Below are 25,619 nucleotides of genomic sequence, written 5' to 3'. Positions count from 1 at the left end.
AAGCAAGCTTAACCTTGTGCTTAGAAGCACTAGACCACACTTAAGCACTACACTTGAAGGACATTTAAAATAGCAAAATCACTAACAGAAAAAGCATAAAAATGCGAAAAACGTGGCTCTGAATATACTGCAAAGGGACACTTGTTTATAGCATTAGGGCTAACAAAAGATGGCAAAGGTCTCCTTATTCAAGCTCAGCTGGGAATGTGCACATCTAACAACTCACTTTTTTGCCACATTGCACATGTCTGGGAATGATTACAGAAGCATGGCCACTATTGATTTTTATGGTTAAAAAACAATTTTAGGAAGTAGGTGAACTTGCAAATACAGATCTGTCAATAACGATGATTGACTAATTCTACAGGCCATGAGAGTAATTGTGGAATGCTGGCTGGCAGAGGTGTGCAAGATTATTTGTGAAGTAAATTAAGGCATGAACTGCTGATGGCATTGCGAAGCATGCATAGATGGAATCAACATATGCACATGTTCCTTACGCCTGGCACTGCTCCAGAACTAACTCACTTGTTGTTGTTGTCAAGTGCCATCAAGTCCGTTGCAACTCATAGCTACCCTGTATAGGGTTTCCAAGGAGCAGCTGGTGAGCTTGAACCACCGACCTTGCAGTTCAAATGGCTTTGCAGTCTGGTGCATTAACCCACAGCGCCACACGAGGACTCATTTAACACACACAGAAACTCCTGGAGGAAACCACTATTATCATCCGTCCCATTTCACAGATGGGGAAACAGAACACAAAGAGGGTGAGTGGCTCTCTAACTTCCCACAGCTATGAAATGACAGATAAGAGCTTCAAACCCAGACATCTGTCTACAGGGGCAAGTCTAGCCAGCCCACTCCACTGACGCATGCTACGTGAGTCTTTCCATCATCTGGTTTGTATGAACGTTTTCTAAAAGCAGGAAACCAATACTTATTTTGCACCTACTATCGAGTCCTGTTGTGGTGCTGTAGGATCAGTACTGGGCTGTGAATCCCAAGATTGGCAGTTCAAACCCACCAGCTACCTCTCGGAAACCCTATGTGGGATAGCTATGAATCGGAACCAACTTGACAGCACTTAACAACAACAACCTGGAGTCCTGGTATGGCATTGTAGCATACATGAGCAATGGACTGTAGCTTACCGCAGGTCGATGGTTCAAACCCACCAGCTGCTCCTTGGAAACCCTATACAAGATCACTGTACGTTGGAAGCAACTCAACAGCACTTAACAATAACATGTACCAAGCACTGCACTGTAGGATAAGCACTGGACTGCTAGCCACAATGTTGGCAGTTCAAGCCCACTAGTTACTCCTCAGGAGAAAGATGAGGCTTTCTGCTCCTGAAAAGATTTATAGACTCAGAAATCCTATACAGAGTCACTGTATAGTCAAGAACAACCAATGGCTGTGAGTGAGCTAGTGATTAATTAAGCAAGAGCTCTGGTGGTAAATATTGTGCTACTAACCAAAACGCTGGCAGTTTGAACCCACCAACTGATCCAAGGAAGGAAATGAGGCCATCTGCTCCTGTAAGGATGTCTGCCTCAGAAACCCGGGGGGAGCAGCTCCATCGGGTCACTGTGAGCTGCAATTGACTCAGTTGCAGCGGGTGTGCATCAGAGATCCTGGGTGATGCAAACGATTAATCATTCAACTACTAACTAAAAGGTTGTTGTTGTTGTTGTTGTTAAGTGCCGTCGAGTCGGTTCCGACCCATAGCGACCCTGTACAGGGTTTCCGAGGGTGTAAATCTTTACGGGAGTAGAAAGCCTCATCTTTCTCCCGCGGAGCAGCTGGTAGTTTTGAACCACTGACCTTAAGGTTCGCAGCCTGATTCGTACCCACTACGCTACCAGAGAAAATAGACAGCAGCACCTCTGACAGGCTTAGAAATCAGCTTCCAAAAGATGACAACCTTGAAAATCCTGGAAAACAGTTCTCCTCGGCACACGTGGGATTGCTAAGAGTTAGAATTGACTTCACAGAAACAGGTTTGGTATCTTTCCTTTTTTGCTTTTTAATGAATCCAGCACTTCACATGCATCATCTCATTTCAAGTTCTCAGCATCCAATAAAGCAAGAATTAGAATCACGTTTGAAATCACCAAGTTTATAAGAAATTCACCTTCCTGTTGCTTTCCATTTAAAATGGTGCTCACAAATGGTTCCTGGACCCCTTACCACTCTCCCCACATCTTGTGAAGGCTTTCACATTCCTCCTAGAAATGAGTTTCAGAAGCCAGGGGAAAGGCTGAGGGAAACAGTGCTGCCCTCAAGGCACAGAAAACAGCTTGTTATATTTGGATAGAAGGAGTGCACTGGCTGGCTCTGTAGGATAAGCACAAGGTCAGGGTTGGAGACTACCCATTGCTCCTAGGGACAAAGACGAGGCTTTCTGCTCCTGTAAAGATTTGCAGCCTTGGAAACCCTATATAGAGTCAGGACACACTGAAGAACAATATATTTGGCTGTGTTGTCCTAAGGGCACAGTAATGTAGTGGTAGCTCTTCTTTTCTTTTGCTAATAGGCCTATCAAACTGGGAATACAAAGCTGAAATGGTCTGTTAGCTAAAGGTGCTGTTGTTAAGTACTGTGGAATCTGACCCGACTCCTAGCGACCCTGTCTAGGGTTTCCAAGGAACAGCTGGTGGATTTGAACTGCTGGCATTGCAGTTAGCAGTCCATGTTTATCCTACAGCACTAGTGACAATGGTCAATAATAAAAGATTTAGCAGGAAAGGAAGAGAGTTTGGTAGTTGGAACCATCTGCTGCACTCTGAGAAAGGGGCCCACTTAACCTGCAGCTGAATTTTTCTCAAAGTTCCAGTAACCTCTTCCTCCAACCCAAATCATTAAAACAAAACAAAACAGGCACCATAATGGCAAAGGACAAAGTGACCACCTAATTATTTCTTTTTGTCAAAAGGATAATGCTGGCAGAATACAGAAAGATCAAGGCAAGGTTGATAGGAGAGTGTCTGAGAGCCTTTGTACTCAGCACAGGAGATACCAGAGAACAGAGAGTCTGAATGCACGGTGACTCCAGTCCACAGCTAACTGTGGGGTAACATGACCCACCAGGTGTTGGCAGCCCTCACGGAGTTCCCGAAGAGGAACAAGGGAACAACTGGCATGTCCTTCATGTGTCTGAGCTTCGCTCCCGGTTTATGGATCTCAGTCATAATTGGTGGGATCTTTTACAACTCAGGGCATGTTAAGTTTATCGAGAGTCATAGATAATAACTGTACCAGAAAGAAATAGAAAACCCTTGCAAGCACAAGTAGGGTAAATTGTAGGAATCTAGAAAACCCTACCATGTGTTTCCAGGTCTCTACCACTGATAGTGCAGTTCTAGAGCCCCAAGATTCCTGAGTAAGCCCTCAGGAAGAATCATGAAGGTAAGTCTAGTTCAGAGAGAGATCTGGGGTGCAGAGGCCTGTTAGTTAATTGGGGCCAGTCCCCAGCAGCCTTAGAACAGAGTGACAAAAACCTTGGGCCATGAAGCTATCAGAGCTGGTTTGAATTCCAGCTCTACTACTTCCTTATCCACCCACTTAAAGCTTTGGGGTTTCCAGTGTAAAATATTAATATTAAAATATTAATTTCAACAATGATTTTAATAACATAATATTTAATTAAATATTATAACAAATAATTATATTGTTAAGTGCCATCAAGTTGGTTCCAACACATAGCAACCTCGTATAGGGTTTCGGAGGAGCAACTGGTGGGTCTGAACTGCCAGTCTTGAAATTAGCAGTCCATTGCTAATTCTTTTTTTTTGGTTTCTTGGTTTAATTCTTTTTTTTTTTTTTTTTTTAAGAATTGAGTAATAGTTTACACGGAAGAGCATCAGTTTTGCATTCAACCTATCATATTTTGTTTCATTGTAATGATTACAATACCCTCCATGCATCATCATTGAATAGTATTTGCTTATATTCCTGCTGGGATTTTTTGGAGGGTGTTTTTGATGTACACAAAAACACTCAGGAATATATAATCATTTAAACCAAAGAGCACATTCTGCAAGCCTGCCTCCTGCAAGCCCAACACACAGCCTTTCTCTTTCTCTGAGTCTATAGAGTCCTCAGCTGCTATATTCCTCCATCCCATCACCTCAGCCTCCATCTCTGGTGTCGCTGCTTCTCTGGTTAGGGTCCCACATCCACTCATGCTCTTCTCTCTTGATGGTCCTAGGGTCCTCTGTTCCTGGAATGTAAGAATAACTTCTCCCCCCTTTATGTTACAAAGCTTCTATCTTTACAGTTGTGACAATTGCAATTAGTCATGATAACAATAATTTATTATTGAATCAAGCAAATCCTATCTCCATCTCCTTTCACCAGACCCATCAAGACAGGATGAAAATGCTTCAGTGGGAAATTCTACTTTCCCCTGCATACTCTAACACTAAACTCCCTCTTGAAAACTTGTAAGCCAGTTACTTTGTTCCTTTATACCCCCTTCCCATTTTAGGTAGCCAATGTCTACGTTGCCTGTCAGCCCTGTGTACAGAGGGGATAGGCTTGATCCTTCATGTGAAGACTCCTCTTTTGGTTGCTATTTTATCTACTACATCAATAAGTATAGGTCAAGTTTTTCAAATTGTAGCAATTTACACCTGTCCTTTATCAAACATCTTTATCTTCCTCTAGCCAGGCTGTGGTCATCAAGCCATAGAAGTTAAGTCAAATGGGTACTATGTGAAAGTTTGGGCATTCTTGTGCATCTCCCCCTACTTTATATCAGTTGGATGTTTCATGCTCAGCTCTAGCCCTCCATGGCTACATCAATGTCCACGAGCTCAGGACTTCCCAAGTCTCTCCAAACTTCGGACCAACCAGTCCTTCCTCTTCTCTTTCTCATCTCAAGGTCAATAGGCGTCTATGAACTGTGATCAAACTCAGCCCATATCTTCTTTACTGACTTTCCCCCACGTCCACTCACATGTCCTAAAGTCCACTATTTTTCATTCCATTTTTAAACAAAGTCTTTGATGTCCCTCATATAATTTTCTATAATTGTGAGATCAGTATTGCCTGAGTCCGATCACCTAGATGGCCTCTGGACTTGACTCTAGAACAATTATTTTTCATTGTTCAGGCTATGAAAACTGCCTACCTTTCATTATCCTAATACTTAGACATCAGGCACTATCGTAACTACAGAGGATATATAGAAGAAAAAACATGCTTCCTGACCTAGAGCAGTCACAGTCTTATAAGGACAACAGACTTGTAAGCAAATATTACACATAACTTAGGAAAATTCTATCTGTGTGTAAGAGACAGAGAAAAGACAGAAAAAAGAGAATGGTGAGTATAGTGGCATTACAAGAAAGTCAAAAGTTGGAAAAACCTTTGCAAAGCCTATACTTAGTCAGGCCAGGATCTGACTTATAGAAGGATTTCATTCGCTTTGAGTTTTCTGGCTGATCTTGTTTTCGCACTACTTTCTCTTATATCTTGTCAACTGAGAATTACAAACATAAGAATAACATATTCCTATTAGAGGCTAATCTTCAAGGATAGCTTTTGGAGACTGCTCAAGGAAACAAAGGCTCCTTCCAACAGCCACTCTTCTAGAACATAGTATTGGCGGTGCAATAGCAGGGCCCAAAACCAGGCCTTTTCTCAAGTTTCCAGACTGAGGAGAAATCTCCAGGGCTCCTGGAAAGGGAAGGAAGTCTTGGTGATGCCACCCCACTGTTCCAGGAAGGCACATTCTTGGGAACGTGTACCTGTGGGGAAGAGTATTTCCTCCACCTCCGAGTTGCAATCTTTATTGCCTTTTTCTTGTTTTTTCTTTGTAGCACCCAGAAGCCAGACACCCTGGACACCTGGGCAAATGTGTTTTCATCTTTTGTGGCTCCACACCAGTCCAGGCTCCCCTGCCACAGAACAAGGTAACTGCATGTGACTCGTTGTCTGAGCCCAGCTTTTGCCGATTCTGGGCTGAGTTTATTTCCTGAGGAAACCTCTAGGCTGCCCTGGACTTGCCTCAAATCAATCCATGCTTTGAGATCAGGAACTTCATTTTCCTACCATCATCCCTCACACTTAGCACGTTACCTGACCCATGGTAGGCTTTCAAAAATTATCTGTTGCATACACTAACTGAATAGATTTATGTTTATCCTCTGTCAAATGATGTTCTTAGAAACAACCAACCAATTATCACCACCATCATCACCACAGCAAAAACCCACTACCAAACAAGCAAAAACTATGAAATAAAAGTCCAGTAAAAGAGAGTTTGTTTAAAATTTATACTCCTGGTCCAGCCAGGTCCTGGCAGCACCAAGATGTTTAAAACACATTATCTGCTCTCCAGGAGACAACTGGACAGATAAACAGATATTTACCAACTGATGTAATAAACACAGTAATCAAAATCAAGATGTGTATGAAACTCAATTGCTGCTATTTAGAGTTGGTGAATCTCTAAGTGGCCAGAATAACCTTGGTGATACAAGAGAAGGTCTGATGTCAGACAGGCTAATATTACAACCTGAAGTGCTCTTCAGGGAGCTTCTAAATGGATTGTGAAATAGCCAAAGGGTCTAAATGCCAGTAACTGTCAAAACACCACTGCCCGCAAAGGGCTGAGTTTCACCACATTCCATAAACTCCCGTCAACCTGGAAATGAGAGAGAGAAGAGGAAGGACTGGTTGGCCCAAAGTGTGGTGAGACCAGTGGACTCCTGAGCCCATGGACAAGGACATTTCATGGAGGGCTAGAGAGTGAAGCATCCAGCTGATACGTAGTGAGGGGAGACACACAAGAACACCCAAACTTGTAGATTGTACCCACTCGACCTAGCTTCAATGGCTTGAGGATCAGAACTCAACTAAAGATAATATATATATATATAGTAAAGGAAACAAGTGTAAATTGCTACAATTTGATGAACTTGGCCTATACTTATGGATGTAGTAGCTCAAAATACCAAGTGAAAAGGAAGGAGTTTTCACATCAAGTATCAATCCTATCCTCTCTGTATACAGGGTAGATAGGAACGGATAACTTAGACACTGGCTACCTAAAATGGAGGTGCTATAAAAGCATGAAGTAACTGGCTTACACATTCTCAAGATGGAGTTTAATTTCAGAGTGTGCAGGGGAAGGTAGAAACTCCACTGAATACTATTCATCTTGTCTAGATGGGTCTGGTGAAAAGATATGGGAATAAGATTCTTATGATTCAATAGCAAGTAATCATTATCATGACTAATTGTGACAATCACAACCATAAAGGTAGAAGTTTTGTAACAAAAAGAGGGGAGTAGTTAATCTTACAGTCCAGGAACAGAGGACCATAGTACCATCAAGGGAGAAGAGCACAAGCAGAATGTGGGACTCTATCCAGAGAAGCAGCAATGCCAGAGATGGAGAGAGAGTTGAGGGCATGGAGAAATAGAACAGCTGAGGACTCTAGACTCATGGAAAGAGAAAGGCTGTGTGCTGGCAGCTAGGTGCTGGTAGCCAGAAGGCAGTCTTACAGAATGTGCCCTTTGGTTGCTTAAATGATTATATATTCCTGAGTGTTTTTGTGTACATCCCCCCACCCCCCAACACACACACACATACACACAAAAAAAAAAAACAAAAAAAAACAAACAGAGGAAATAGAAGCAAATATTGTTGAATGATGATGCACAGAGGAGATTGTAATCATTGCAATACAACGATGAGCATAAACTGATGTTTTCCCATGTAAACTATCACTCAATTCACACACAAAATAACTTTAAAAAAACAAAAACACCACTGCCCCAAGACATCTAGATATTTGAGGAAAGACTGGTAAGCCAGCCACTTTTCCCACTATCCCGGGTCCCAATTAGTAGCAGATCTGAAGTTATCAGGAAAAATTGCCCAAGAGACTGATGCCTGCTAGGACACATTAGTGACTTGGCTCGGCCTGCCACTTGACCCATGGTAATGAGGCCCTGGGCTAAATTCAGCAACATTGCTATTTCTGGAAAAGTTCCTTTCCCCCAGTAAGTATAAGCAGGCTGTAGACAGCTGTTTACTTCCACAGTGCTGAAGGCTTCTATAATGTTCGTGTCCTTCTACTTTGTTTCAAACCATGTTGCTGCTGTGTGCCTTCAAGTTGATTCCAACTCATAGACACCCTATAAGTCAGAGAAGAACTACCCCATAGGGCTTTCTAGACTATGCGTCTTGTCACATTAAAGACTGTACTCAAAATACTTAAGTTGCAAGTGCCTTCTTAACACTGTGATGATGACTTGTCAGATCTACCTCACTTCTCCTGCACAGAAGCATTAAGATTATTCAAATATTTACCAATATCCCTGCCTTTTTGTACTAGTCCATGATGTCAAATCCAAAGCCAAGACTACAGAACGAGAGTTGCCCTATGGAAAGACAGAATCTCATGGAAGCCAAAAAACAGAGGAGGGTGGTGAGTCTCATGGGTTCAGGAAAAGCAGCAGAGATATTAAGATGTCATTTTTCGTTGCTGTTAAATGCCGTCAAGGTGATTCTGACCCACAGTGACCCTGTGGTGGGTTTTCAAGGAGTGGCTGGTGGGTTTGAACTGCCAACCTTGGGATCAACAGTCCAGTGCTTATTCTACAGCACCACACCAGGACTCCAGATGTCATTTAAGACATCAGCATTTGGCAGGTCAGAAAAGTATCAAAGACTGCAACCTGAAGCCCAGGAAGAGTCTGGAAGGAAATAATTCAAACCGCACATCAGATCTATCAGCAGGACTGGAGGGGGCACAAAGGAAACATCATTTTTATTTTATATACTGTAGACTATAGCATTCAGTATGGGCTGCACCTCAATATAAAGAAAATAAAAATCCTCATCACTGGACCTATAAATACATCATAATAAATAGAGAAAAGATTGAAGTTGTCAAAGACTTCATTTTGCTTAGATACACCATCAACATTTATGGAAGCAGCAGCCAAGAAACATTAGGCATACCTGCTGCACAAGACCTCTTTAAAGTATTCAAGAACAAAGATGTTTGTTTGAGGAATAAGGTACTTTGATTCTGACCCAACCATGGTGCTTTCAATGGCCTCATATACATGTTAAAGTTGGACAGTGAATAAGGAACACTGTAGAATAATTGATTTGAGTTATGGCGTTGGAGAATAATATGAAAAGTACTGTGCACTGCCAGAAGAACAAACAAATCATTTGGAAGAAGTAAAAATAGAATGACCCTTAGAAGCCAGGATGGCGAGACTTCATCTCTCAAACTTCAAACATATTATCAGGAGGGACTAGTCCCTGGAGAAGGACATCATGCTTGGTAAAGTGGAGGGTCTATGAAAAAGAGGAAGACTCTGAACAAGATGGATTGGTACAGTGGCAGCAGCGATGGGCATGACAATGATGGTGAGGTTGGTGCAGGACCAGCTAGTGTTTCGTTCTGTTGCGCATAAGGTCACTATGAGTCAGAACAGATTCAACAGCACCTAACAGCAACAATGTTTGAATTTTTAATAAAGAATATATATCACTTTTGTAACTTTAAAGTATTAGAACCAGGTTTTTTGTGTTTGTTTTTGAGCAGACTACTTAACTCTGTAAAAGCAACAATAACAACAAAAATTATCAACTGTCCAGAGCAGTTAATACCCTCTGCCCCACCAAGCATACACCTTATACGTGACTCTGATCTTGTGTTTCCTGATGTGAATTTTCAAAGCACCATCACCAATGCACCACATGTACAGCCCCCACCTGTCTGTCACTAGAGGCTTGCATGTTGCCATGATGCTCAGAACTTCTAGAATAAGACTAGGAAGAAAGGCCTGGTAATCTACTTCTGAAAACAGCCAATGAACACCCTACCTTTCACAACTATTCAATCTGCAATCAATCACAGAGATGGTGCAGGACCAGACAGCCTTTTGGTCTGTTGCGCATGGGGTCACCATGAAGTAGGGACAACTAACACTATCAAGGTAATCAATTCAGAACTGTGTCAGCCTCCAGGGGTTCCTGTGCTAGGAAGTCCCATGACTTGACTTAGACCTGTTGTGGATGGTGATAACCGTCTGAGTCATTATTTGGCAATCCAAATTGAGCTTAGGACTAACACACAGTTTAATTCTCATGCAGAGCTACAGCTGGAGGCAGCTAGAGTGAGTTGGCATCTGCTTTTGCAAAGCACAATTTCTGCAAATAATTAACCACCAGAACTCTTGATTCTCCTAATTAATGAAGAGGAAGCCAGGAATCTTCAAAGTCCATGAATGTCATGCTGCCTTTGTGTTAGGATTGATCTCCTTTGTTCTAAACCGGAGAGCATGCCTCTCCTGCCTCTCCTAATTCTTTATAAATTGAATTTTTCTATTACTAGTTGTGACAGCTAGGTAACATGACTTCAGAAATTCACCCTCAGTTCATGCCAGTATTAGAAGCCTGAATAATAATATTTTTTTAAAAGAATCTTAATGGAACTAGCTTTCTGTCTCTGACCCAGAATTAATCATAGTGAAGAGACACCTACTGAAAGGAGAGTCGTTAATTAGCTCTAATGGATCTTGCTGGGTGGAGTCTGAATTATTGGGAAGTCAGCAAACAGAGGTAGAGAGGAGATTTCTCTCCTTCTCTGTTTCTCTATGATGCTGGGATATAAGATGATGAGACTTTTCCTTTCAAGGAGCAAGACTCATGACAGAGGACATCACGATAGAGGGCAAAGAAGGGTTTTGGAAGAGTTCAGTTCCATTCCATAGCTGCTGATGTATTAGTCTGGCATTCCACCATTTCTAAACATCTTCAAGGAAAGAAGTGGAAGTTGTTGTTTTCAATGCAAAAGCCTATCTCTGTGGTCTTATCTGAGAATATAATGAAACCTATTACACAGAAACAAGAATGAGATGCTATTAAATCCAACATCAGGTCCTTTAACTCATTGCTTCAAGTATTCTGATGTATCCCATCTCTACCTATCTCATCACTGTTTCATCTCTGAACAATTTCTTCCTACTTTCCGCCTCACTCACACAATTCCAGCCACACTAGCTTATTTGATGTCCCGCCAATACTCTGTTACAGGGCCTTTGCACTGGTCACCAAACACCTGGCTTCTGTCTGTGTCTAGCACCATTTCCCCGATACCTACTTGGTTTTCCTTTTCTCTTCCTTTAGGAGTTTGCTCAAATGTGACCTTCTTAATGAGGCCCACATTGACCACTGCATGTAAAATGGAAATCCTCCCCCAATACTCCCCTACGAAAGGTCTTCAAAGAGTCTGTGGAAAAATGGAATTAAAAGATGATGGCATTGTTCTGAAAACTTCTTAAAGTCCCCTCATGTTGCTATATTTTTCTTTCCACCTAACACACCATATACTTTCCGTATTTATTATGTTTATTGCTAACTGTGTGTGTCTTCCACGTTCTACTAGAATATAAGCTCCTCCAAAACAGGAATTCGTGTTTGTTTTGTTCACTGATGCATCCTCATCACCTAGAACTGTGCCAGTGGGGAATGAATGAATCATCCCAACTCAGTTCATTTCTCTTTCAGTCATCACACTTTGGAGTGTATGCTGGTATGTGTGAAGACTGTATGTGCCCATCCAACATAATTGCTCAAACATCTTAAAAAGGCGGGAGTCGGAGCTATTCCTTTTTCTCCTTCAAATATCTGGATGAAGTACTGTTGTTTCACTTGGCTGCCAAATGTTAATAATTAAAGCAAACAGTGTGATCAGAGTTAAATATTACTTGGGATGTTTATTTCTTTTCCAGAGGCTTCTGGTAGGAAGAAGTTGGAGGTGGACTGGCCAAAAGCAATGCTCTTACAGAAGGGCATTGGTTTTTGTTGCCATGGGTCAGTGTTTCTCCTCTTTAAGTCCATAGAGATTTGGGGGGTGGAGGTGGTCTTTAGAAATGTTGTGCAGCAGAAATCATGGTATGGTAGGGAAGGGAAGGTGTGTCCTAAGTATAACCCGACAGTGACACAGTTGAGGGGGAAGGATTCATAGGTACCCAAGAAAAGAGCCACAACAGAATGCTTTATAAGGGAATTTGTGGGTTAATGCGCCAGACTGCAAAGCCATTTGGGCTGCAAGGTTGGCGGTTCAAGCTCACCAGGTGCTCCTTGGAAACCCTATCCAGGGTCACTATGGGTCGGAACCGATTAGACGGTGCTTCACAACAACAATAACCATCTTTATAAGGGACTCTGGTAGTGTAGTGGTTACGAATCGGGCTGCAAACCATAAGGTCAGCAGTTCAAAACTATCAGCTGTTCCGTGGGAGAAAGATGAGGCTTTCTGCTCCCGTAAAGATTTATAGCCTTGGAAACGCTGTACAGGGTCGCTATGAGTCGGAACCGACTCCACTGCACATAATCACCACCACCATCTTTATGGGCTGTTTCCAAGTCCCCTTATCCTGTTCTCACTCAGGAGTCCCAAAAATTAGACCACAGATTGCTGCACTCGATTCCTTCCACCAAAGAAAGAATGCCTATTGAGTTCTGCTTGTGTTTGTGACTTGTCAGGGATTAGGTCAATCTGGTAGGAGTCGCAGTGTAGACACACTTACTGAAAAGCAATAAATCCAGTCTTCCTGCTGCACCTAATTTGTGCCCTAAACGTGCACATTCATTTAACAGGACTTCTGTGTGCTGGGCTAATTGCTGAGACATAAAACACAGGTTCTAGTCCAGATCCTAAAACTGCTGGAGTCATGGTGTGGCTCTGTAGGATAAGCTCTTAACCTCGAGGTCAATTTGACTGGCAGATCAGCAGTTCATACTCACCAGCCTTTCTCTGGGAAACCCTATACAGGGTCACTATGTGTCGGAACTGACACGACAAGAGGGCATGCAATAGCAACAGGCTAAGCCATTTGAGTCTTTCCATCTACCTGCTCCACAGTTTCTAACTCAACCTTCTTAAAAGTTTGCAAAGATTAATCTCCTTTACTCCTCTGAATAAGTCTCTTAATTTTAGCAAGTAATAGATAAGTCAGAGATCTCAAAATACTTGCCCAAGTTCAAAACATTATTAAGTGATTAGAAATAGAACCTGAGCCCTCCTGTAAATCCCCTTTGTGTACACAGGTCATTTCAGGTCAACATGATCCCACTGTCCTTTCCTTTGGGGCTATAAGTGGAACTCTTATGAATAAAAAGGGATTTTATCAATGCAAAGTATTTTAAAACTCAAGGGACCTCTCAAATATCAAGGATGCTCAGAGGTCAGAGATGATAGCCTAGCAAAGTCTTTGGGAGTAATGGTAGAAATTACTGTGTTTTAAAATCTTCTAAATTCAGACTCTAAGACTGACATTTAGAACATCCCTTCCAAGCCAAGTTTGGCAGAATGCTCTAGCTTTAAATAGCAAAATTGACCTTCTCTCTTAGACTCATATTCTAAATTATTCTGAAGAATCTTTCTCCCAGACTGCTCCCAACAACCAACCTGAAGCAGCTTCCAGGACATTACTGCTGATTTACAACTGCAATCTTGCTAAAAGGAATGGAGAAAAGCCAGGATGAGCTTCTGTAAGACAGAATTACTGGCATGAAATACTAACATCACCACAACTTGGCACATGATGGATTGACTGAGTGCATGACTAAGTCCCCCCTCCCCCCTTTTCTTATTCCACTGAAATAGGTCATTTATTGGAAAACGAAGAGAACCTTGTTACTCCGCTCCAGCCCCAGAGGATGAAGGAAGTCTGCTGACTGTGCTCCTTGGTGTGTGTCTGAACGTGACTCCCAAAGGCAGCCTTGGGCCTGCAAGCTTTTAATTTATTTATTTTCCATCCCCTTGCCTGTGGTTTGTCTTTGATGAGAGTCTGTGACTCTGTGTGCACAGCCCTTCTGTTTTCCTGCCTTTATAGAAGGAATAAAGATGGCGGGCGGGATGCAAGCAGCCGTCTCCAGCTGTCCCTATTTAAGATGCAATGATTCTATGTGAATTGGCCATTTGGCATAGGCAAAATGTTATCTAAATGAAAGGGAGGCGTGGCTTCTCTTTCTCTCCCACAACCTTGATCTATGCTATCAGTTAGTGAAATATTTATTGATCCCCCACTTTGTGCAAATGCAGGGGGCTGCATGAAGTTAAGTCTTACAAGTTATTCAGGACTTAGCTTAGAAAACTGGGTTGGTATAAATGTTTATCAAGAACGGAAAACCCAAATGACTACAGGGACCAGGTGAGCAACAGAAATGAATGAATAAGTCACTTCATAATGACATCTTAAGGTTGTTTATTTGTTTAAACACTAACACATTTTCCCTATAAATGAAATACAGAAGAATATTTTTCCTTTCACAAAATCCGAGTCTTGTTGGTCTACCTTTAGTTTCCACATTGTTTTATAAAGACAAGAGTCTTTGCTGTATCTCTTCTAGATGGCAATAGAGTTAAGTGCTGAGACAAATGGTCACCAACACCTGGCTTCAGTATGAAAAGTCAATTGGCAATGCTACGAGGATGTGGTGGGGACTGTATCCAATTAGACAGCCTGTGCATTATGGGAAGGGAGCAGCTGCTTACTAAGTACAGTAGATTGGAGCCATGTTGTTTTGTTGCCATTTGATAATGAGAAGCCAGTCATTTATTGTCAAATTCTTTTAAAATACCGTGCCTCCTCAAACATGTCATGGGTATGTTGCCTTTTTCTCCCTTATATTTCATTAGGATTTTTCTTGTCCATCCACTTCCCCCAAGTGGATAAAATGTTCCTCAGTGAATGTTAAGGATTTTCTTTCTTTGTTTGCCCACAGGGTGAGTCTGAGCCCTTGGCACATGACTGTTGGGCAAGGTTTGCCCCATTATTGACTCATCAGAGCAGAGAAGAAACTTGCCCTATGGTGGGCAAAGTCATGCAGAGTTAATATCCCAACACATGCGTTTCAGTTATCAAGGATAGCAGAGGGGTCCCCAAAAGTGACATCAGGGTTCGTACAGAGAACCTTGAAAACTTCTCTGCAGCAAAATGGCCAAAAATACTTAAGTAATGACCTCTTACCCATTCCCACCAAGAAGTCTATTTCTCCACCCCTTGATTCTAGATTGGATGATGTAACTTGTTCTGACCAGTGGGATATTAGCAAACAAGATGCAAGTAAGTAGAGGTCTGAAAGGTTGCATATTAATGCTTGTCACCTCCTCGTACACTAGATCCGTGAGACCACCATGAAAACAAGCTCAAACTAGCCTGCTATATAAAGTCCACATTGAGGAGAACTGAGGCACACACCCTGGTAGACAACCTATTAAATACCAGGCATATGAATGAGGCTTATCCTAGACCAATCATATATCCCAGATGATTCATACAGAAGAACTCCTCAGCTAAGTCCGTTACAAAATTCCACAGAATTGTGAACTGATAAATGATTGTTGTTTGAAAACCCAAACCAAACCAAATAAACTCCTACAATGCTAGATAATACAATTGAAGGGTAGATTCTGCCCACTGTGATCAATTTGCTCCAAGTGAATGTACTTATGACTGCATGATGGCATGGGGGAAGTGGCTGAGACCTCAGAATCTCTGTGTGCAAAGTGACCGTACCAGTTTACTCCTCCTGCACTATATTCTGATAACAAGAATGTCCTCCTGAGGTATTCACTTTCATTTTATGTCAGCTTTACTCTTAGCAATGTCTTCTTTGCATTATATAAACTGGCTACAAAACAAGGCCAGCCGAACAAGCTATTACCCTTTTATCATGAAAGTCCCTCACATACTTGAAGATAATGAAAACAGTGTCTCTAACTCTCCTCTGGCCCAATCTTCTCTTGTTCCTTCAACAATCTTTCATGGAACATAATTTCAAGTTTCTTGACCACCCTATTTAATGTTGCTGTTTGTTGTTGTTGTTGTTATGTGTCGTGGAGTTGGTTCCAACTCATAGCAACCCTGTACAGGGTTTCTGAGGCTGTAAATCTTTACAGGAACAGAAAGTCTCATCTTTCTCCAGTGGAACAGCTGGTAGTTTCGAACTGCTGACCTTGCAGTTCGCAGTCCAATTCGTAACCACTACACTACCAGAATGTCTAATAGACTCTCACTCATAGTGAGCTTGTATAGGGTTTTTGAGGAGTGACCTTGTGAGTCAAATGGACCTTGCAGTCGAGTACTTATCCTACAGCACCATACGAGGACTCCTACCATCCTATTAACTGTCTTCCAAATAGGCCCCCAGGTGCCCCTCCATGCGTTGCCCAAAACTGAATGCAGTGTGGTCTGATCTGAACACAATAAAACAAAACTGACATTCACTTTCCGATCCCAGATAGTGCACAATTCTTAATGTAGCCTATGAGCACAGCAGTTTGGGAACAGACTCACACTGGACTCACTGTTGACTCAAACTTCTAAGAATTTTCATTAAGAAACACGTGTTTACATCCTGGAATTAAACTTATTCCACACCTCCAGTCTTCAAGATTCTTTAGTATCTTGAGTAGAAGTTTTAAAGTATGTTCACAAACTCTCTGGAATTCCTTTTTGAGAGATGAAGCCTAATTCTCCTTCCTTGAGCATAGGTTAGACTTGGTGATTTTTTTATAATGAATAGAATAAAGTGGAAGCGAAGGTGTGTGATTTGAGATACAGATCATAAAAGGTTCAGTGACTTTCTGCTTTCTTTTGAATTGCTCATTCTGGGGAAGGCAGTCACCATGTCTTGAGCATACTTATGCAACCCAAGAAGAGACCCCCAAAACAAGGAACGGAGGCCTCCTGTCTAATGCCATGTGAGTGAGCCATCTTGGAAGCAGATCCTCCAGCCCTAGGCAAGCTTTCAGGTGATGGCAGCTCCGGCTTACATCCTGATAACAGCTACATGAGACACTCCCAGCTAGAGCCACCCAGCTAAGATGCTCCTGGAGTGCCAACCTAAAGAAACGCTCAGATAATAAATGCTTCTTGTCATAAGCCACTGTGTTGAGGTAATTTACTATGTGCAATAGAAAATGAATACATCTTGATTCTGTGGCTGAATGTCTTTCTTACCCATCTAGCTTCATGTTACTCACTCAAAGAGTAAGCATGCCCTTTCTGTGTACGTCAACACCTCTGATAACACGTATTATACGAATGGGTATGACGGAGACCTCAGACAGACTTTAAGATCAGCCTCCATTCTCTACACAGCACTCTTGGATGTGGTCCTGTGGTTACTTATAATCCATGTTGCTGTAAGGAAGAGATGACACCAATCATTGAATGGAAGACTTGGACAGAGACCAAGGTTACATGAGGTTACAGACAGGCCCAAAGTGTTGGCAGTTGGGAGGATATTTTGTGTTAGACGCATATGAGGGGACTTCAAAAGTTTGTGGAAAATGCCATGACCTTTTTAATTCCATTTTTCCACAAACATTTTGAAGCCCCCTACTCTAGACAGGTCACTATGAGTCAAAACCTATGAAACAGCACTTAACAAAAACTATATATATATATAACAGAGTGCTTATGTGGCAATGTAGGATAAGCACTGGACCGCAAAATAAATTTGAACTTCAAGGTCAGAAGTTCAAACTCACAAATATATGTTTGTTGTTTTTTAGTGCCATCGAGTTAGTTCCAACTCATAGCTACCCTTTTATAGGGTTTCCGAGGAGGAACTTGTGGGTTTGAACCACTGACCTTGTGGTCTAGGGCTAATTCTACAGCACCACACCAGGATTCTGTTTTATATATTTTTTACATATAGAAAGAGTCCTGGTGTGGTGCTGTGGATTAATGCGCTGGACTGCAAAGCCGTTTGAATTGCAAGGTTGGCAGTTAAAGCTCCTTGGAAACCCTATATAGGGTCGCTATAGGTCAGAAATGACTTGACGGCACTTAACAGCAACAACCTTGGTGTGGCACTGTAGGATAAGCACTGAACTGGTAACCACAAGGGTGACAAACATATCAGCCACTCTTAGAAGCCCTATACAAGGTCACTATGAGTCTTAACCAATTCAACAGTACTAAACAACATATGGGGAGTTCTGGGGTGGCTCTGTGGGTTAATGCACCAGACTGCAAAGTCATTTGAACTGCAAGGTTGGCAGTTCAAGCTCACCAGCTGCCCCTCGAAAACCCTATACAGGGTCGCTATGGGTCAGAGTCAACTCAACAATAACAACAAACAACACATGGAGTCCTGGTGTAGCGCTGTGGGTTAATGTGCTGGACTGCAAGGTTGGTTTAAACTGCAAAGTCGGCGGTTCAAGTTCACCAGCTACTCCTTGGAAACTATGAGTTGGAATCAACTTTATGGCACTTAACAACAACAACAAAACAACATATACATATGTCAGATCCATTGGACAATGGGGAAACTGCTAGACTGAAATCTTTTTTTGTCTTATCTACTGCCACCCTCCCAGGTCTGACACATGAATGCTCCTTAATGAAAATTGAAAAAATAGGGAGTTTGAGGAAAGAGAGGACAAGAGGCAAATTTGGATAAGAGGGCTACCGTCAGACTTGCAGAGAACCCTGGAGGACCGAATGTTTTCCTGGGAGTCAGTTTTTCATAACTGGTAAGGAATCAGCACCTGCATGAACACTGAGACGTGTTTAAGGAGGGTTGACTCGAGGTGCAGTGGGAGGTGCAGGAAAGACTGTTGACTTATAGTGAGTCATAAGCTGCAGGAGCCTGAGGTTTCCTGCTCAGACACTTGGTGGAAATAATTTGGTGCCTACTGTTATATGTGTGGGCGAACTTTGTGTTGTCAAACAGCAAGTTAGTTTTAATGTTACTATTTAACATGTTTATCAATCCCCCTGGAGTCCTGGTATGGTGCTATGGGATAAGCACTAGACCTCAAGCTTGCTTTGAACCTCAAGGTCGGCAGTTCAAACTCACCAGCCACTTCTTGGAAACGCTATACAGGGTTACTATGAGTCGAAACAGACTGGACAGCAATTAACAACAACATCAACAACAATCAGTCCCCCATGGGACTTCTAAAAGAGGTTAGGGTGTTAAGAAGAAGAGACAAGGTCAATGTGTAGTACAAATAGGGTTATTGTTGTTGTTACGGGCTGTCAAGTCAGTTACAACTTGTAGCGACCCTGTACAGGGTTCCAAGAAATGGCTGGTAGATTCGACCCACTGACCTTGTGTTTAACAGTCCAGTGCTGATTCTACAGCACCACATCAGGACTCCATAAATAAAGGTACAGGATGGTGAGTACCAAACAATGCCAACAACATGAAGGACAGTCAAGGTTCTGCTTGCGGGAACTCCACCCAAAAATAGCTCTTGGTACTAAACTGTTGTTCCATGTGCTATCACTAGGTGCCATCCCTGTGAGCAGGCTGGGAGGATCCCCAGATGACCTTGGCCTATAGTTAGCTCTCACAATCAGCTGTGGCTGACTTTCAAAGGAGCAATAAAGGCAGCTGACAGCTCAAAAAGTATATTTTCTACTCTGTAAAGAAGAAGTGCCATAAGCAATCCATTTCTCCTGACTGTGGCTAAAATATGCCTATGGTTTCTGTAAGGCCACCTTAAAACAAACAAACAAAAAATATATATATATTAACCACTTCTCTTGATTCAAAATATCTAGAATCTCTTGAGTAACTCAGAAAAATCAAAGTGTAAAATTCTACCCCTGGGAAATATGTCTCCCCAAAATGCCTACATATATGCTTTAGTTCATTGGAATATCTTTTCATCTTCGGCATGTCACACAAGAAGTAAATTTAGAAAACATGAATTCAAAGGCAGGGAAAGAAGCTAACCCTACAATCAGATTAGAAGTAAAGGTCCCCTTTTGGGATCTGAAGCCGAAATGCAAGATTTCACTGTTTGAGACTCTAAGATAAAACAGCCTATGACCTGAAATTCAAGTCCAAATATCTGCTAGTATGTTTGCTTAATTATATTTTAACTGGGAAAAATACTGATTGCAATGATGTTATCTTGTTTGTAAACTGAATTGAACCTTAGATCCTGTACTTCCTCCAGGGAACGCTAGAGGGAGTAAGAAAGAGAAAAGAGGCTACAATGGGATGAAGGAGAATAAAAAGGAGTAAAGTGAAGAGAAAGGCATTTCTGCATCTCAGTAAGACACAGGATTTTACTCAGGTAGAAACTGATCTTTATGTTATAACCAAGTGACTTTATAATTGAAACCCCGTGCAAAAACAAAAACAAAAACAAAAAACAAGATAACTATGATCTGCTGAGCCTGTTCAGAATCCAAAACAGTACAGCAAAACAAAATTACTTCCTGACCAGAATCTGTATCCTGTTCATTTTAGGCTTTTTTAGAGCCAAAATGATATAGCTTTATCTGTGAGTCTTTCATTTTAGAGGACATATTATTTGGATGAATAACCTTTCACAGATATTGGATTTAAAAAAAAAAAACAGTCTTGGTAGCCACAGTGAATAGTAATGATACCAGGCATTTTCTGACACTTGTAGGAATAAAATGTGCTCATTGTAGATATCCCAGATTGGAAGCTCTTCTCTCTCCATTTTGCTCTATAATTCTCACACCAAAACACCATTTTACAATCCAGATAAGAAACACTGAATTTAACTGGTTCAATGTCATGCACAAGTCAATGAGAACTATTCTTCTTCTTCTAGTTTAAACACCCTGTGTGCTTCTTGAAAATGGCAGAAGAGCTAGTGAAGGTTAGAATCTCATCACTTACTTTATTTTTCAAAATTTCCACAATTACTATAGTCAGCAACATGTTTCTTATAATCTCCTTAACAAGAAGTATTCAACCCAAAATTATATTTTCCTGAGTGATAAACTAATCATTCTATGAAGCATGGCCTTTCAACCACAGCAGTTTTTGAAGTGCAGCTGTTAGAAGCATGTGTGAATCTAAATGGAAGGAAAACAATCACAATAAAATATACTAAGTTAATAAGAATCTGTCCTTTTACAAACTTTGGGGTCAGACTCACCTGGACATTAATATCAAGAGAATAGAAATTACATTATGAACCTCCTAGGCAGCCCCTGTTGGAAACTATAAATTACAATGACAAGGAAAACTCAGCTCCAAAGTTTGGGTTTGCATTTGTTAGTCATGCATTATTGTACTACTTACCTCTTAGGGCAGACCTTTAATTTCAGAAAGTGCTGAGATGCATTACTACATCCGTTATCAACAGTCTTTGGCAGAAATACCATTTATCCTTGTTGTGGTAATGAACAGATTTATAACAATCTGGTGTCACCATTCCTGAAAAAGCACATTCATTTGAATATTTCTTCCAAAACCTAGGGAAATATTTCATGAAGGCACATGGGTGTAGAATACTATGGAGAGATATTGCTGGTGAATGACAGAACGTCTGGTTGATTTACATGAAACCCCAAGTGCTCATATGAGAATAGGTTAGGTTTAGATTGACGAGCAAATGTGTAACCAGACTTCTGGCTGACAAATGGTACAACTATGCCAGCGCATTAGTTTCTCTAGAGAGAGAGCAGGAGTAAGGCGGGAGGATCAAGTTCTGTCCATAAAGGACATTCAAACCTAGTGGATAGCAGGGTGACTGGGATGTAAGTCACACAGAGATTTTAATATCCCAAAATAGTATCAGGAGAGATTACAGTTGAGTTGGTGTGCAAGCAAACGATCAAATCCATATCCAACATTGCTGTGTCCTGTGCATGTTTATATTAACATTCCTTCAGAAAGGGCCAGTTTTCAAGACAAGTCCATTTTATTTAATACCACTAACACCTCAAAATGGCTTATATGGGTAAACTAGAAAAAAAATTTTAAATCTGATGGGGTGATCCTAAAAAAAATAGTGTCAAACCTTAAATGGTCCAGATTAGGTTAAATTTATTCAGGCTGGGCACAGTCAAGGACGGAGATTTCCATGCGGCTTTTGTCAAGGAGAGTGAATTGATTAGATAAGGACACTCTTCCTTCCAGTGCTGAAGGGTTTTAGGTGTGTCCTCAAGGAAATGGTATAATAGTGATAAGAAAAGAAAAGGAAAAAAATTGCCAGAGCTGGTTCCAATGTTTGGTGCACCTAAGTGTGTCAGAGTAGAACTGTGCTCCATAGGATTTTTCAGGGCTATGTTTTCAGAGGTTGATCACCAGTCCTTTCTTCTGAGGCTCCTCTGAGTGGATTAGAATCTCCAACCTTTCAGTTAGCAGCTGAGCACATTAACCATTTACACCACCCAGAAATTTCCATAGTAATGTCATTGGAGTCATATCGGTTCCAGCTCATAGCAACCATGTATTTCTGGTTCAAACCAACTTTGTGATATAGTACTTATCCTATAGCGCCACACCAGGAATGAACCAAAACCCAGGCAGTAACTGCTGAGTCAGTTCCAACTCATTATGACCCCAAGGGCTTCAATAGCTTTATCTTCTAGAAAGATACTGTTAATTGAGTTCTTCTGGTGTGATAAGCTGCCTACTCAGCACTTGATGTGCATGATCTCATTTCATTCTTACAACCCTACTGTTTTGCTGTTGCTGTTAGGTGCTGGCCGGTTGATTCCATCCCATAATGACCCTATGTTACAGAAGAGAACTGCCCTGAGGGCTTTCTTAGTTATAATCTTTGTGGAAGGAGTCCTGGTGGCATGGTGGTTTAAGCATTGAGCTGCTAACTGAAAGGTCGGCAATTTGAACTGAATCTACCAGCTGCTCCTTGGGAATCTGCTTCATTAAATATTTGCAACCTTGGAAAGCCATTGGAGCATACTCTGTCCCTTCTGGTCACTGTGAGTCAGAATTGACCCAGTGTTAATGGTTTGTATTGGTTAACCTTTACAGAAGCAGATAGCCACGTGTTTCTCCCTCAGAACCACTGGATGAGTAAGAACTGTCAACCTTTTGGTTAACAATCAAATAATCATTTCTACTATCAGACTCCCTCAAGGTAGGGTTTATGACACTTGCTTTATAAATGAACTTGAGGTTCAGACAGATTAGCTGACTTGCCCCAAGGTCCTACATCAGAAGTTACAGAGTAAGGATCTTAAATCCACCAAGTAACACTACTTCTTCAACATCTGATGAAAGGTATGGGTGCTTGAAAGCCTTGTGGTGTTTGAGTAGCACAGAAGTGAGAGCAGAAAGAGAGCTGGGTGACATGGGTTTGTCTTCTAATCTACAATTTACTACTGGGTGTGTGCATTTGTCTGAAGATTAAAATTCTTTAACCTCTCTGAGCTGTCTCCTCATGTATAAAGTGTGAGAACACATGCACATGTAGATTTGTGATGGAGTCCTGGTGTGGCACTGTAGGATAAGCAGTGGACTGCTAACTGCAAGGTCAGTGGTTCAAACCCACCAGCTACTTCTCAGAAACCCTATCCAGGGTTGTTAAAAGTTGGAACTAATTCAACACTTAACAATTTTAAAACAACCAGAAGATTGTTTAAATGACCATTCATTTCTTTCTTTGATTCCATGAAGGAGCCTTGGTAGTGCAGTGGTTAAAGTGTTCAGCTGCTATCTGAAAGGTTGGTGGCTCTGAAACACCAGCCACTCTGTGTAGGAAAGACGTGGCCGCTTGCTTTTTTAAGATTTACAACTTTGGAAGTCCTATGGGAGACTTCTACTCCGTCCTAATGAGTCACTCTGAGTAGGAATTGACTCATGGCAATGGGTTTGGTTTGATTCCATGAGTCTTCAAGGGGCTTTGAATTTCCTGTAATTGAGTTGCATGTTTGGTCTTTTGCTCTTTAAGTGAGCTCAGATGTGAGGCAATACTTCCATCTGAAATTCAAGATCTAACTAACTTTCAGCCATAAAGATACTCTTCCTCCTTGCAAAATTCATTTCCTCTGTGAGTTGCCCCAAACAGACTATCTTTTATTTTCCTGGTATCAACTCCACTGTGTGTCAAGTGTGAGCAATGAGAGGTGTGTAGGACACACAAAAAATACAAAATGACATCTTACAATATTTTCTCAAGCTAAACCACTAAAGCTGACGTTTGTCTGAAGATAATAAGTATTACTTCCACTAGGCTTGAAAACCAAGCAGCCATGCATTTGCCTATTCTGAATGATCTTGGTTCTATTTCTGTAAATTAGTGAGATTTTATCTGTGCATTTCACTCCTTAATTAAAATTCACTATGATGTGCTAATGTGCTTCCTCTGAAAACTCTTGTCTACTCTCAAGGCTAGCTGCCCCTCACTTTGTTGGCTTGTTCCCATTCCCCTGCTGGTGCAAATGTAGACATTGGCCAGGGGGAGTCATCACTGCTGTTCAGCATTCTCTAGGATCAAATGACATGGGCGAAGCTTTATGTGGGGAGTAAAATTTGAAAATTCCTTTGATGTTGTGCCTTGTGACACTCAGTGACTAAATCTAAACTTTCTTTATTTCTCTAAATGCCGAATGTGCTAGTTCCTGAATATCTATGATCTTATAGATAGCTGGGTGGAAAATAAGGTTAAACCATTGGGAAATTTTTCATAATTGCTTTTAGTGGACTAATTAAGTTTTAATTCATTGAAAAGTTAGTTGGAGGATGGCGGATCACGGAGAAGTGCAGTGAGGCTCTCCATCAGCAATAACACAGAATACCGGATGGAGCAGGTTCAGGGAATGTTCCCAGAATTCTAAACTACATATAAAGGAATATTTAGAAAGTTTGAAGGCTTATAGCCAGTAGAATTTGAGCTCTCTGATCCACAGGCCTCAATGACTCTGGTAGCTGCCATCTTGGATGAGACACAGCACAGGAAGGACCAGAGCCACCACAGATGGACACCTGACACCTGATGCCTGACCAATCCTCAGATATTAAATAAAGGTGTGGGCATTATTTTTTTGTTTTTCATCCGTTCATTGGTCTCTGATTGTCTGCACACCTCCATTTTGGTGACTAGAGGGGATGCCTGAGCAAGTGGACACCTGTCCATCCCCAGAGGGTTCTACTTTGTATGTGCATAGAATTTAAAGGAACAGACTCCACTTAAAACCAAATGGCAACGCAAAATGGCCACAGCCAGCCCTGAACTGTTTATCACTTGGAAAAAGGCCTGAATGAGGGTTGTGGAGAATAAGAGAGACAGACTAAAAAGGAAACAGGGCAAAATTTAAATCCTGAGTTATGTCATAATGACCAACAGTGGCACCTTGAAATTTCTCAGGCAGCCTTGAAGGCAAGGAGCCAAGAGAGGGACATTAAAGTCATATTTACATTTGTCTACAGAATTTTTGTTTTTCCTCTCTCTCTCTTTTCTGTGATTATAGACTACAGCATCCAATCTGTCTTTTTTGCTGTTGTTGTTTTGGTTTTTGGTCCCCTCTTTACTTTTAGAGGGATCTTTCTCTTCCTACATTACCCAAGAAGACACAACAATTGTGGTCATATAGTCAAACAATAACCACATGCTATAAAATCCCACCATCCAGGAAAAAAACAATACTAGCTGCCATATACCAGGTAAGTAGCCAACACCTGCAACAGTTACTCTGAGTTGAGTAATAAGAAGAGTGAAAATGGAAGCCCATCCCCTGTTCATATCTACCTGGAGGCAATCGGGAAGCATAATAAAATACCAAAACATACATTCATCTAAGTATTAAGGTTATAGCCAACTACTGAATATGCCCAAGAAATCATCTCTGGACATGTCCAGAAACAAGATAAA

The sequence above is a fragment of the Chrysochloris asiatica genome, unplaced genomic scaffold, assembly GCF_000296735.1.
Source record: "Chrysochloris asiatica unplaced genomic scaffold, ChrAsi1.0 scaffold00181, whole genome shotgun sequence".
Taxonomy (NCBI): domain Eukaryota; kingdom Metazoa; phylum Chordata; class Mammalia; order Afrosoricida; family Chrysochloridae; genus Chrysochloris; species Chrysochloris asiatica.
Note: the sequence above shows the minus strand (reverse complement) of the source record.